Source organism: Pelophylax lessonae (genome assembly GCF_965119305.1).
Source record: "Pelophylax lessonae genome assembly, chromosome: 5".
Lineage (NCBI taxonomy): Eukaryota > Metazoa > Chordata > Amphibia > Anura > Ranidae > Pelophylax > Pelophylax lessonae.
Window position 1 is genome coordinate 81,495,987 of NC_138772.1, and position 14,453 is coordinate 81,510,439.

Sequence of the window (14,453 nt, forward strand, 5' to 3'; positions counted from 1 at the left end):
AGATAATCCCTTGGTGGTTTGGGATGCGCACAAGACAGTGGTTAGGGGTAGACTCATACGTGTGGGAGCCCATTTGAAACGGGAGCGCACCAAGCTTACGGATGACCTGTTCTCTTGACTGCGGGTGCTGGAGTGTTCCCACAAAGCCTCCTTGGCTCGATTTACGCATCAGGAACTGGTGAAGGTGCGGGAGGAGCTCTGCTCCCACTAATTCCACAAAACGAAGCGCAAATTGGCCTGCGCTCGCAGATCTATGTTCGAGTTCTCGAACAAACCCGGCGAGATGTTGGCTCCGTCTCTTAGGGGAACCTGCTCCAGGACCTTCATTTCCTTTCTCGTTTCGACGGGTGGCAGGAAGCTGACCTCCTCACAGGACATGGCTGCTGAATTCTCTGGCTTCTTTTAACGACTTTATGGTCTGGGGGCGGGAACGAACGTGGAGGCAGCCTCCCTGACTGCAACTGCTATTCATTCCTATATCTCGGAGTCAGGCATGCCATCCCTGCCCCTGGAGATATCGGAAGAACTGCAAGCCCCCATCACGGTAGAGGACCTGGTCTTTGCACTGGCCCAATCTAAACCTAGAGAGGCACCGGGGCCGGATGGCTTCACTCCGTCCTACTACAAGACCTTCCATGATATTCTCTCCCCCCACTTGCTTGCTGCTCTCAATGCGGTTAAAGACGGCCACCCTTTCCTGGCTGACTCGTTACGGGCTCATATCTCTCTGATCCCCAAGGAGAGTAAGGACCTGTCCTGATGCTGTAACTACCGCTCTATAGCACTTCTCAATGCGGACCTAAAACTGTTCGCTAAAATCGCGGCCACCAGACTTATACGATATATCCTGTCTTTGGTCCATACTGACCAGGCGGGCTTTGCCCCCCTTGGGGAGCCGTGGGATAACACCATCCGGGTCCTCAATTTGATTCATGCTGCCAGGTCTACCAAGACCCACCTATCTACAGATGCAGAGAAGGCTTTTGACCGGGTTAACTGGCAGTTTATTTGGTTAGTCCTGGCCCATATTGGCCCTCTATTCATGTCCCTCGGTGGCGGTCAGGGTCAATGACACTCACTCCGATTTCTTCCCCATCACCAATGGGACTCGTCAGGGTGCCCCCTATCGCCCCTAATCTTTATCCTTACCTTTTAACCATTTCTCTGTATGGTCAGGAAGGAAATCGTGGTATATCGCAAACCCTCCGGGACCCATAAAGTCGAGGCTTTTGCCGACGACCTGATCTTTTTTCTCACTGACCCCCGCGCGTCACTCTGGGCCTTGATCCGAGCCATTCGTCGTTACAGTGACCTATCCTTCTTCCGCATCAGCTTCACTAAGGCCTTTGCTCTACCTATCGCCGTCCCGGCTGCTGTTGTGGAGGGCTTTTGCCTCGTTGGCTCTTTCCGCTGGGCCGCTGACTCTATCAGGTACCTTGGCATCAACATCACGCCGGACCCTGCGGCTCTCTATGAGGCCAACTTTTCTCCTCTCCTCGCTCAAATGAAAGCTGACCTGGCACATTGGCACTCTCTCTCTAAGATTTGTGGTGGTGTGGGTTTGCCCAACATTAAGGCTTATTTCAGGGTGGCTCACCTAACCAGATTGATTGATTGGCATTGCCAAGCATTGGGTGGACATGGAACTGTAGGACTTCGGTGGCACTGCTAGGAGCCTTTCGGGGAGTTGCGGGACCATCCCACTTTAGGGTGTATGCTCTCCGGTGTCAGGGATACGTTCTTACGGTTTCCCCGATCCCCTCGCCGATGGTGCCCATGGTGGGCCATCCGGATTTCTCTCCTGGGCTGGATGGCGTTACGCTCCGTGGCTTGACTGCCGCGGGCCGCGTCCACCTTGTGGACTTTTTGGGGAGTGATGGTGGTCTCCCCAAGGGAGCGTTGTCGGGGACCGTGGACCCTCCACTGGACTTTTGGAGTGGTGTCCAGCTTCGGCATTTCCTCCGGGGGGGTCCTCCGCCTCCCTGGTATTTTTCGACCACTTACCGATCTGGAACATATCTGTCACAGACAGGAACCAACACGACACACCCTTTCTGTCGCCTATGTGGCGCTGAACAGTCCCCCCGCTGACTTTTCCCCTCCTGTTCTTGCCCACTGGGAATCTGACCTCCATACCACTTTCACGAAAACCCAAAGAGACAAGATCCTTCTCTTTGCGCATAAATCCTCTATCGCCACCAAGATCCAAGAAACAGGATACAAGGTTCTCTCACGTTGGTATAGGGTGCCATCTTTATTGCATCATTGTTTCCCTCTGGTATCGGATAAATGCTGGCGTTGCAATGATGCCACGGGGACGATGTTTCATATTTTTTGGGAATGCCCACTGGTCCAACCCTTTTGGTGAGCGGTGGCCGGCATTATCAAACAGCTTACTAATGTGGATGTGGCGGACGATCCTGCGGCGTGCTTGCTGCACCTTACCCGACGGTCCATTAAAAAAATACAAGTCCTCTCTGACTATTCAGCTTTTAAATGCTGCCAAAGCCTGCATACTCCTCTGTTGGAGATCACCTGCTGCACCCACAAAAACTCTATGGTTTTCTAAGATTAAGGAGCTTTGGGACATGGAGGACCTGTCGGCTACTTTGTACAATTGGGAACAAGCTTTTCAGGACAAATGGGGACCATGGGACTACTTCACATGTACGGACGCTTACCTGCGGGAGCTCTCTTTCTCTAACTAGGGCTCTGGGGGCGCGGGGGGTACGGGCCTGGGGACCCGGGTCTCGCTGGCCTCTTCGGCCTCCTTCCTGCTCCCTTCCTCCTCCCCTTTCTTTACCTTTTCCTCTTTGCCCTGTGTTTCCTGCTTCCTTCCTCTCACTCTCCCACCTGTGCATATCTGCACTTTCTCCCCATGACTGGGGTTTTCTGTAACTTCTATCCCTACTACTTGTTCATTCCTTGACTGACTCCATAGTTTGGAGTTATCGTCTCCTGCTCCTGCTCTATACAGGAGCCCGTCCATCGGTACTGTCCTGGTACCTGACACCCATACGTTTTCTATAATTGAGGTTGTTTATTTGTTACTCAATTTGCCAATCTTTGCAACATTTGATATGTATTTTACTTTGCACACCCAATAGGGGACTGCTTCCACCTTTCACTTTGCACACCCAATAGGGGACTGCTTCCACCTTTCTGTTCCAGTTGACTATACTCATATCACCGCTACTGTAACCTTTGGTGGAGCGCTATTTATGGCACTGTTGACAGATTGTACTGTTTCATTTTTACCTGATGTGCCTTAACTCTGTTTGTATTGCAATCTCTTACTAAATAAAGAAATAAAGAAAAAAAAAATAGCAGCAGAGCAGTTCTTGTTTATGATTCCCCCAACCCAAGAAGGTTTCGTTACCTGTTGATCCTGCCAGTAAATCAACTATGTTAATGCTATCAATAGACTTCATCATATACGTCATTCGTGTTTTACCCATAGATTGGCCTTAAAGGAACCTGTACTGAAAGACATATGGAAGCTGCCAGGTCACTCTGACCTCACTTGCTGCATGCATGTCCTGTGGCAATGACTCAGAAGTTATTAACCCATTTACTGCCACCAATTTCCATCATACGCTAGCAGCAGGGGGTCTTACACACTACACTGGCTGCTACAGCAAATAGGAAAAGTCTGACAAGCTGACTTTTGCCTTTCAAATGAAGCAATTTGGTGGCCATACGATGAAATGCTTTCCCGGATCTCCACAAGTGCTGCCCAATTCTCCCCACCCTGCCCAGTGAAAAAGGTAAGCCCAGGAACTGCATAATGGGTGTTGTCTGGTAGAAGGAAGGGTTACCAGAAAATGTCTATTCACTAATCTCCTCTTACTAGTACTAACCAGGAATCAGCGAGGATTTCATCACTTCTGGTTTCTGCTGTCACTTTCTCCAGCTGTCTGTCACAATATATTTTTTATCACACGAGGGGCTATTGGACCCCTATGTTATAGCAATAGAGTTAAGTGAAAAAAAATGTAAAAGGTGCATGTAAGTACTTAGACCCCCCCCCCCCCCCTAAAAAAAAGAAAAAAAAATTGTATCTCCCCCCTCCTCCACATACATGCACATACAGACGTAAATGCAAACTTTGGAAAAACCTACGTATAAAAACATTGATTGCCCCACAAACTGGAATAAGGGCAATAATTCTACGGTGATTATTACTAATTAACTCTAAATTTATGACCTGAAAGAGCTTTTAAAGTGTCCCCTATGAAAATTTTTGGGTACCAAACTCTGTCACCATTTCATAGACAAACAATTTTAAGGTTTGACATGTAAGGTATCTATTTAAAAACAAATCTATTTATATAGATTTAATTGATTTAGAAAAATCTACGTAAACAGGAGCTACTATATTTGGGATATTAAATATGTTGACGAGTTGCACAATGATTGTGCACTGCTGGTTCTGTAAGCCTACCACTATCTAGGCTTTTTGTCACATGACCAACTCAGGAAGAAACCTGCTTAAACATTTTGTCCCACGACTGTAATTATTCAATCTCTTTTATTACTTGGCGAGCAAGCCCCTGTCCGAGCAAGCAACCTCCTGTGTACAGTAAGCAGCAGGACAGCCACTCAGTTTAACAGCAAATGTTATGTAATGACATCAGCCAAATGATCAAACAATGAAGTGCAACCTGGTGCTTACTGAACAAATGCAGGGTAATTTTAAAGGGTTAGTTCAGCTTTACCACAAAACTGCCTAGATAAGAGGCTTCTATGTATATAAACAAACTGTGCAGCTTTAGGTAACATTGGATAATGTTCTTGCTATAGGTGTAGGCCATTTACATACCTCATGAAGTCTGACCTGAAAACTCCCAGGACATTGTGAGCGAGGCCCAGCTTATCCTGCTCACCTTCACTATCACAGGCAGGAACTCTCAAATGCTGAGCTCACAGCTACTGCATCAGGGGATAGAAAGTGCCAGTGAGGAATAGAGATGGACCAAACACCCCGTAGTTCGGTTTGCGGCACAACTTTCGAACATCGCAAAAGTTCAGAGCCGAACAATGAACCCTAATAAAGTCTATGGGACTTAAACTGGAAAAATCAAAAGTGCCCATTTTGAAGGCTTATATGCAAGTTATTGGGAATACAAAGTGTATGGGGGTCCGAGTACTGCCATGGGGGACATGTGTTGATGGAAAAAAAAGTTAAAAAAAAAACAAACATTTTTAAATTAGCAGTGATTTAATGATGCTTACAGTGAAACAATAAAAATAAGGAAAAAGTAATGTGGCGAAAAAAAAAAATAATTACATTTTGCCGTAAGCTTTCTTTATTTTGTAAACAACGGCTTGGGGAGCCAGTTTATATGATGAGGCCACAATTAAGTGCACATGGAACAAGATTAGAGATTTTTGGGATAAATTCTGGTTTCACAGACTTTGAATAGAAGTAACAGGTGCAGAAAAATTGGGCTTTGGGTGTTGGTGGTACCTTCACACCGTAACCCTACAGAGGTACTGTTGATGAAAGCAAGAATTGGCCTTGCTGTTAAAAAATTAAAATATATGCACCTGTCAAACAGGTGTGGAAAAATTGGTCCTTCGGTGTTAATAGTGCCCATGAAACCTATGCCAAAACAATTCTTCAAGATAACACCCACAAAAACACCTAATTGGCAATCATGGGCTTGATAGCTGCTGCTAATCCAAGAATGATTAATTTTGATAAATGTCAGCCAGACAATGGAGCCTGTGGACAGACGCGCTCTTTTATATGCCACAAAACCTCCAGCAGCACTGAATGCCCATTCAGAATGCACACTGGATACAGGGCAGCCCAGCAGCCCAATTGCATATGGGGCACGTTCTGGCCAGTGGTCTATTCTCATGACCCAGTAACTCAGTGGATCATTGACTGGAAAGCTCTCCATGGCTGTCTTTGCCCCTAGATAATCTTCCACCATATAATGCAGACATATTTATATAGGAAGTCAGGATGAAAAAAGACACAAGTCTATCCAGTTCAACCATAAAAAAAAAAACCAACCATACAATCCTATATACACAGTTGACCCAAAGAAGGGCGAAAAACCCCAGCAAAGCATGATCCAATTTGCTCCAGCAGGGGAAAACATCCCCCGAGAGGCCATCAGCTATTCCCTGGATCAACTTTACCTATAATGGTGAGTACCCAGTTATATTATGTTTATTTAGGAAAGAATCCAGGCCTTTTTAAATCAATCTACTGAGCTGGCCAGAACCACCTCTGGAGGGAGTTTATTCCACATTTTCACAGCTCTTACTGTGAAGAAACCTTTCCGAATATGGAAATTAAATCTCTTTTCCTCTAGATGTAAAGAGTGCCACCTTGTCCTCTGTGATGACCTTAAAGTGAATAACTCAACACCAAGTTCACTATATGGACCCTTTATGTATTTGTACATATTGATCATACCCCCCCTTAATTTCCTCTTCTCAAGAGAGAATAAATTCAGTTCCTTTAATCTATCTTCATAGCTGAGCTCCTCCATGCCTCTTATCAGTTTGGTTACCCTTCTCTGCATTTTCTCCAGTGCCATGATATCCTTTTTGAGAACTGGTGCCCAAAATTGAACTGCGAATTCCAGATGAGGTCTTACTAATGATTTGAACGGGGGGCAAAATTATATCTCTCTCTCTGGAGTCCATACCTCTCTTAATACAAGAAAGGACTTTGCTTGCTTTGGAAACTGCAGCTTGACATTGCATGCTATTATTAAGCTTAGGATCTACTAAAACCCCCCAGATCCTTCCCCACCATTGATTCTCCCAGTTGTACTCCCTCTAGTATGTATGATGCATGCATATTCTTAGCCCCCAAGTGCATAACTTTTCATTTATCAACATTAAACCTAATTTCCCACATAGTTGCCCAATGAAACAGTGCGTTGAGGTGTGCTTGTAAGTTATAGACATCCTGTAAGGATGTTATTCCACTGCATAGCTTGGTGTCATCTGCGAACACTGAAATGGTACTTTTAATCCCAGACCCTATATCATTTATAAAGATACTAAAAAGTAAGGGTCCCAACACTGAACCTTGGGGTACACCACTGATAACCTTAGACCAGTCAGAGAGAGTAAGAATTATTAACCACCGCTCTCTGAATTCTGTCTTTTAGACAGTTTTCTATCCATTTACAAACTGATTTTTCCAAGCCTGTAGACTTTACCTTACACATTAGCCGTGTGTGGGGAACTTTGTAAAACGCTTTTGCAAAATCCAAGTATACTTACATCTTCATAAAAAGAAATCAGGTTTGTTTGACAACTTCTGTCTTTCATGAATCCATGCTGTCTGTTGCTTAAAATATTTTTTTCCAGCAAGAACCCATCTATGTGGTCTTTTATTAAACTCTCCAGTATCTTCCCGACTATAAAAGTTCAACGAAAAGGTCTATAGTGTCAAGTTCTTACCTCGCCTTCCTGTTGGCAGCCATCTTGGACATGTGCAGACTGGTGTCTCTTATAAACTCTGTTTGCATCATCACGTGCCTGCTGCCTGGGCGTTGCTCAGTGATGATGTTGCACACCTGACTATATATATATCACCTAATAGCTTGCAGTCCTTGCCCTTGTGTTTGTGCTCCAAGGTGCATCACTGCTAGCAGTCTTCTGTTCTCCGTGTTCCTCCATGCATGACCTGGCTTGGCTGATGACTTTCCTGGCTCTCGATCCGGCATCGGCAGAGGACTCCGCATCGGCAGACGATCCGGCATTGGCAGACTACCCGCTACCGGACTCAACCTCGGGTTGGATTACTACCCGCTTCTAGACTCGATCCCGGCTTGGATGACTACCTGCTTCTGGACTTGACCCCGGCTGTTCCTGATTTTGCTCCTCACTCTTGCTGTGCTTTTATTGTTGTTGCCCTAATAAACTGCTTTATTTTATTTGCATCTTCATGTGGTCTGGTTTCCTGGCACCCTGATATAGTTACTTGGTAAAGACTTTCATCCCTTTTTAAATATAGGCATCAAATTGCCCTATGCCAATCCAGTGGTACTATTCCATCATTACCTTTAGTCAAAGCTACACAGTTTGTTTTTATCTACAGTTTGTTTTTATCTACAGATGTCCCTTATCTGCCTATGGGATGTGGAAGCTGACAGCCCTAAAACTACACCAACGTTCTTCAATATACTGCAGTAAAACTGCACTGATGCACTTCAATATACTGTAGTAAAACTGAACTGATGCACTACAATATACTGCAGTATAACTGCACTGATGCACTTCAATATACTGCAGTAAAAATGCAGTCTCACTTTAATATACTGCAGTAAAACTACACTGTCTCACTTCAATATACTGCAGTAAAACTGCAATGACACACTGCAATGTACTGCAGAAACATTGCACTTACCAGTAAGTGTCATTATGGTATAACACTTTCTTAGAGAAAGGTGTAAGCTGGTGCTTACTAGGTGCCATTGAATGTATTTCTGCTGTTGTGAGTAATTGAACTGTGTAGTTATGCAGATAGTTCAAGCTGTCCAGGATAGGATGGGGTTAACTGTGTCTCAGCCACATAAATACAAGAGGAGGGCTCAGGGACTGGGGTTCTTTTACATGGGATTACAGAGGAAGGTCTGCTGAGCCATGTAGTCCCATTGGAGTGCAGGATCCTCCACCACTGGGTCGCCCACATGGGATCTCACTTGGAGCCAGGAAACCACTAGCAGTGGACTTACACTAAATGGACTGTCCTTGGGCAATGTATAATCTTGGGCAGCCTGAGTTAGGTAGTGTTAGGACTGTACATGAAGCTTAAGTAAGGTTTATTAATTGTTAAATGCTTAGTCTAAAGTCTATCCAAACGGTTGCATGAAAGTACATGGTGTATCCAAAGAACAGGGCCTGTAATACACACATGGGGATGAAGAGGAGACTGAAGGGCCACCAAGCAATGAACAACCACACAGAGGAGTTGGTGGGAAGTCATGTCTAACATGTGTTTGCTATGAGTAGCTAGGACTGGTGGGAATGCTACAGCAGCCAGCCAGAGAAAAGGTGGTCTTCTGGTTAGCAAGGAGGTCAGTGCACTGACTCCAACCCTAGCAGTCAGTGCCCCACAGCATTCAGGACTAAATCCACAGCTCTGAGACCTCATGGACCTACCTGCAGGTACGGGAGAGTGAAGCAGTTAACTGAACACGCAAGGAGAGTCGCACTTAGTGCACGGCGGGATCTCTGATCTGCCACTGGAAGTGAGGTGGCAGAGTAGCTAAGCCGGTGGAGCTGGACACAGGCTGCCGGTGTCTGTCTCACAATGCTACATTTGGAAGGGAAGGTGTACAGTGTTATGGGAAGAGTGCCTAACATTGAAGAGCCTCTACTTTAATGTGTTACTACTGTGCAAGGTGGATGGGTCACTTTTAAGTATGGGGTGCCGCCTTAATGCTGATCTTCACATGACCGTGGCCCCCGTCTGGTACTAAGCAGCAGTGAGCATGTCCACGGAGTTCCACAACCTGGCATAGTCCCCATTTTCAGGGTGAGTAGGCCCCGCCCACAACTTAGTGTAATACCTCTCTCACTGGGAGGGTGGCTGTAGCCGATAGCTGCCTGCAGGGATCCCCAGGCATGTTTTACAAGGCATATGACTGGAGGAGGTTGGTACTCTATAGTCTGCTGGCATGGTATCGACCATATCTTTTTGTATATGTGACATGCCATAATTGATTTCGACAGACGCTATCTCGGGCACCAGGTGTGTCCTTCTCCTGTCCAGGACACACAAAAAACACAAATTGTACTGTACTCTGTGCAAGTGAAGGCTCACCTATAGAGAACTCTAGGTAAAGGGCTGAATGTGCAGGTGAAATATGTATATGTAAACTATTTTATATGCTAATTGATTTGTAAATCTGTTGGTGTTCTTGTGACTCACATAATTCTGCCACTTTGAAAAACCAGGCAGGTAACACCACTTTTTCCTATTTCAATTTTGCTAGTATCTGCCTGCTTATTGAACAGAAAGTCTGGGGAATGATGAGAGTCTAAGGGAATCTAAGGAACAGAGTTAAATGAGCCCATGCCTACTGCTAAGGAAGGTGAGTAAAGGGGTACTCTGTTATACTGATAATGACAATGAATTATAATACTGGCTGAGTAGCAGTGCCGGAACAAGGTTACCCAGCACCCAGGGCAAGGATGCCAAACTGCTCCCCCCCCTTCCCTTAGGGTTAGAGTCAAGGTGCCCCCATCCCTGCAATAAACCATTGTGCCCAGGGCAACCGCCCCTCCTTCCCATCCCTTGTCCCAGCCCTGCTGAATAGAGTAGAATAGAATAAGCTGTTTACCTGAAGTTTTACTTTTTAAAGTTTTACTTTTTGAAGCCAAGCTTGATTTTTCAACCTTTCTTGCCTCTGACAACAGAATAAGAAATGCTTTGAAGTTTAGTACATTAGGCAACATAGAATATCCAGCATACCAGAAAACTGACCCTTTCACTCTGTTTAAACAATTGGATGTGTCCTATGTTTTTAAGTGAAGTTATTTTAATTGGAACCTTTACTTATGATTTTTCCTGAAAGGTTTAATTTGATCTGCTTGTGCTTTTGAGCCAGGGACTCCTATGGGAGTTCTTGAAATAAATTTTGCAGGAAGTAGCAAGCGTGGATGGGATATAGTTACACCCTACGCACTGTCCTATCCCGCTGAATACTCGACTTGCTGCACCTTGAATTTACACTACAAGTGTCTTCCTTTTTAAGTGCATTACAGTATTTCTGTGGAATTCCTAATTCAGTGGATCAGAATCACATCTTTAAATGTCATTAGGAAAATCATTGATCTTGACCTCTGCGCAGAATTTAAAGAGCAACCCAAGTAATATTAGTAACGCAGTTCAGAGCCTGCACAGGCAGTTTAGAGGTACAAACAGAGGGGCTAAGTTGGATGTGCAGCTGTAGGCCCACTATACTCTCAGGTCATGTCCAAGCACTAAGAGGAGAGCTGCACAGTGAAGATAACTGGTACAAGGTTGGAAGGTAAGCATTTACCGAAACACTCTGTGCTGTCCTTTAACTTCCAATTTTTTTAACATTTTTCAAAGAGCAATTAAAGATATGTTGACATAAATAAGCATACAAACGTATTCTGCAAAGAAAAAACAAGTTAGGCTATCATTGTAGTGCCAAAGTGCACTACAGAGGGCAAGTAATGAGCAATGAAATTTTGGCAGCTGTTATTGTCCCTTTAGGCCCCTTTCACACATGCCGACCGTTCAGATCCGCCTGTCCCATGCATCTCTAGGGGGCAGTGGATGTCAGCGGAGACATGTCCGCTGACATCCGATTCGATCCTGTCTATCAAATCCGGATGGATGGAAACCCTATTTTCCATCCGTCCAGCGGATCAGATTGGATGGGATCGGGTGAGAACGGACAGGCGGTCCGTCACCCATCTGATTCCCCCATAGAGGACAGCGGGGATCTGACACCTCCGTCTCCACACACAGAGCAGAGGCGGAGCTGTCATCCGCCTGCTAAGCGGGGATCAGCAGATTGATCTCGCGTTGAGCAGAACGGAGTCCGCCGACGGAGCGGACAGGTGTGAAAGGGGACTTTAGTGTACACATTTTGCACTCTGCAAGAGCAGTTGCTCCAGGGCTTAGCAAATGAGCAGAAGCCCTGATGACTTCCACCATCCAATCATGTGCAAGCAAAAATACCGTTTTTTTTTTATTTTCCTTTCACGTGATTGGGTATTCTTTGCAAATTGAAGCTTTACCTCAGTGCACAGTCAATTTGCCTTTAGTAAATCAACCCCATCGCATCTTGTTGTGTTGTCAAACATATAGAACATATAGGGGCTGATTTACTAAAATTGGAGAGTGCAAAATCTGGCACAGCCCTGTATAGAAACCAATCAGCTTCCAGGTTTTTTTTTTTTTGTCAAAACTTGAAAAAGATGAAAGATATAAGCTGATTGGCTACCCCTTATCTTTGTATTTTATGTTAAGAGAATTCCAGATCCAGTTTTCTGCCTAGCAAATAATTAGGTGCTTATCGGCAGCTGGTCCACCCAATTATTGGATCTACAGTATAGTATGTACCTAGGCTTCCTTTGTGGTTTCCCCCAGCAGAAGCATTACCATTATGCTGAAGAAAAAAGCACATTATTTTCTGCTATGTCAAACTCCCCTCCCCTACCCCCTTTTTTTTATACATCGTTGCAGTGCGTTTAAGGAATGGTTTTATACACAAACCTCAAATTCTTTCACTCTAGATTCCCCAGCCTATGGGCCATGTAAAGAAATATAGACTTCAGTTACTTAAAAGGTGGCCCTAATATTCTGGGATTACATGCCTGTTCCATAGTTATAGACTTTATTGCTTGGCTATCAATGGTGCTACAGCTTAGGCATTTAAAAAAGATCCCAGACTGACAGTACTTTCCAATTAAGGTCCAGGGTACCAAACAGTTATTCCAGCACAAAAGGTAAGTCAAACCCATATTCTAAACAGACAAGCAAATTTAGGGATCTGTGCAGCTAAGTTGGCTAGATAATCCTCACACCTGTCCTGGGGGGGGGGGGGGAGGTGTTTATAACCTGCTGAATGGAAATGGTGCAACTGTAAGCCAGTCTGTACAGTTCATTTTGATATGAAATAGCCAGTCCACAGCTAGTCATGCCTAAGAGGCATCCCAAACTCAGACTAGCAGCCCTGGATTCAGTACAGGTACAAAGTTCTTGTTCCTGTTGGCTGTCTTCTGAAGCAACCTCTCTTTCAAAGGTAGACTTTCTATACCCCTCCAGAAACTCAGTCCATTTCAACAGCAGTGCCCTCTTTGTTAGTCATGTTCTCTCAAATAGAGAGAGTGAATAAATGCCATCAGCACACCAAGGATTCCTCAAAAGGGTCAAAGGTTTTATTCCGTGGTCACATATTAAATATGCATCAACGTTTCAGAGCCACGCAGGGCAACTTCATCAGGCCCTGTGTGGCTCCGAAACATTGCTACTTTTTTTAAGTGACCACGGAATAAAGCTTTGGACCCTTTTGAGGAATCCTTGGTGTGCTGATGACATTTCTTCACTTAGAGTATCCATGGTTTCCAACCTATAGTCATTACAGCACCAGCATCACTGAAACCCAGGTATCTTGAATGTGTGTGTGTGGAATTTTGTGTCTCAAATAGAGAGAGTCTCCTCCAGCTCAGATATTGAAGATAAAAACCCAAACAGGGGTAAATTATTCAATCAGATCTAGCCCCAGCAGGAATGCTCCAACCTCAGGCTCTGGGGGGAGGCATAACGGTTCTCCAAATTCATAGTCTTGATTTCTGTACCTTCTGCAACCTACAGGGCCTCACAGAGTGATGGGCCTTTATCCACTGGAGGTGGGTTAAAGGAACTTGGTAGACACAGCAATAAAAAGTTGAGTGTTTCTTTCTTGAGGGATTTGATGGATTTCTCCTCCAAGCCCTGCCCCAAGTCTAGGGCACTGGCTGCTTCACATCAGGGCAGCAACATGAAAAGCTAAGTCTCACAAGATTCACATTGTGTTTAAGGAGAAACCTCTGAAGCCTTTCAATTGCAACTCAGGCACACTGACAAGAGTATATCCATACAACCACCCTGGCAAGGGGTAAGGTGCTAGGCAGCTTGAAACCACAGTCCTGTGTCCAGCACCAGGGCAAGGTTGTGCATCTGCTCCATGTTCCATGTGGATCCGATACTTCACCCATAGCCCTTTTATCCCACTTCCTGTACATTGATACCAGATTCCTCCCAGTGACTATTTCAGTTACACCTTCCTCTTCAGTTGTAGCCAATCTTGAAGACTAAACCAAAAATGTAGCATCAACTTAGAACATGTTGTAAACGAGGTTCCTCCTTCAAGACTACTGTACAATGTTTTCAGTGGTGGGGAATCTGAAACACTGATTCAATTTGGGTCATGTAAGATAACACATATTTTTCCTACCTATGAGGGGCCCCTAATATTCCTTGGTTACAGACCCGGTCTATTAGGGGTTGCATCGAACACCCAAGGGTCACCAGAGTCATGGGATAGAGGGTGTGAGAACCCCATCCTACCACCTCTGAGTCAGCCAACCTGCCCACACATGCACCACCAACTTTCCAACTAGAACTGGTTCTATTGTCTATGCTACACAGGTATTGGCAGTACTGTTTAATTCTCAGAAAGAATAAGCAACCAGCCAAGCACGTAGAGCAAAGGGCATTACCTATTACTGTAGCTTATCCCACCGAGTTAGAGCGCACTTATCGGAAGTGGTTGGATGAATTTTTCTGACCTTACTGGAGACTGTGCGGAAAATTACATTCCTTACATTATCTTGGCTAGACACATGTATCCAACTTACAGTATATTTTTTCGTAGGGCTTGTCATACCCCACAGCACCTAGCAAGAATTTACCTGACCTCTAGTCATTTATGTGCACGCTTTAGGGTCTCCGT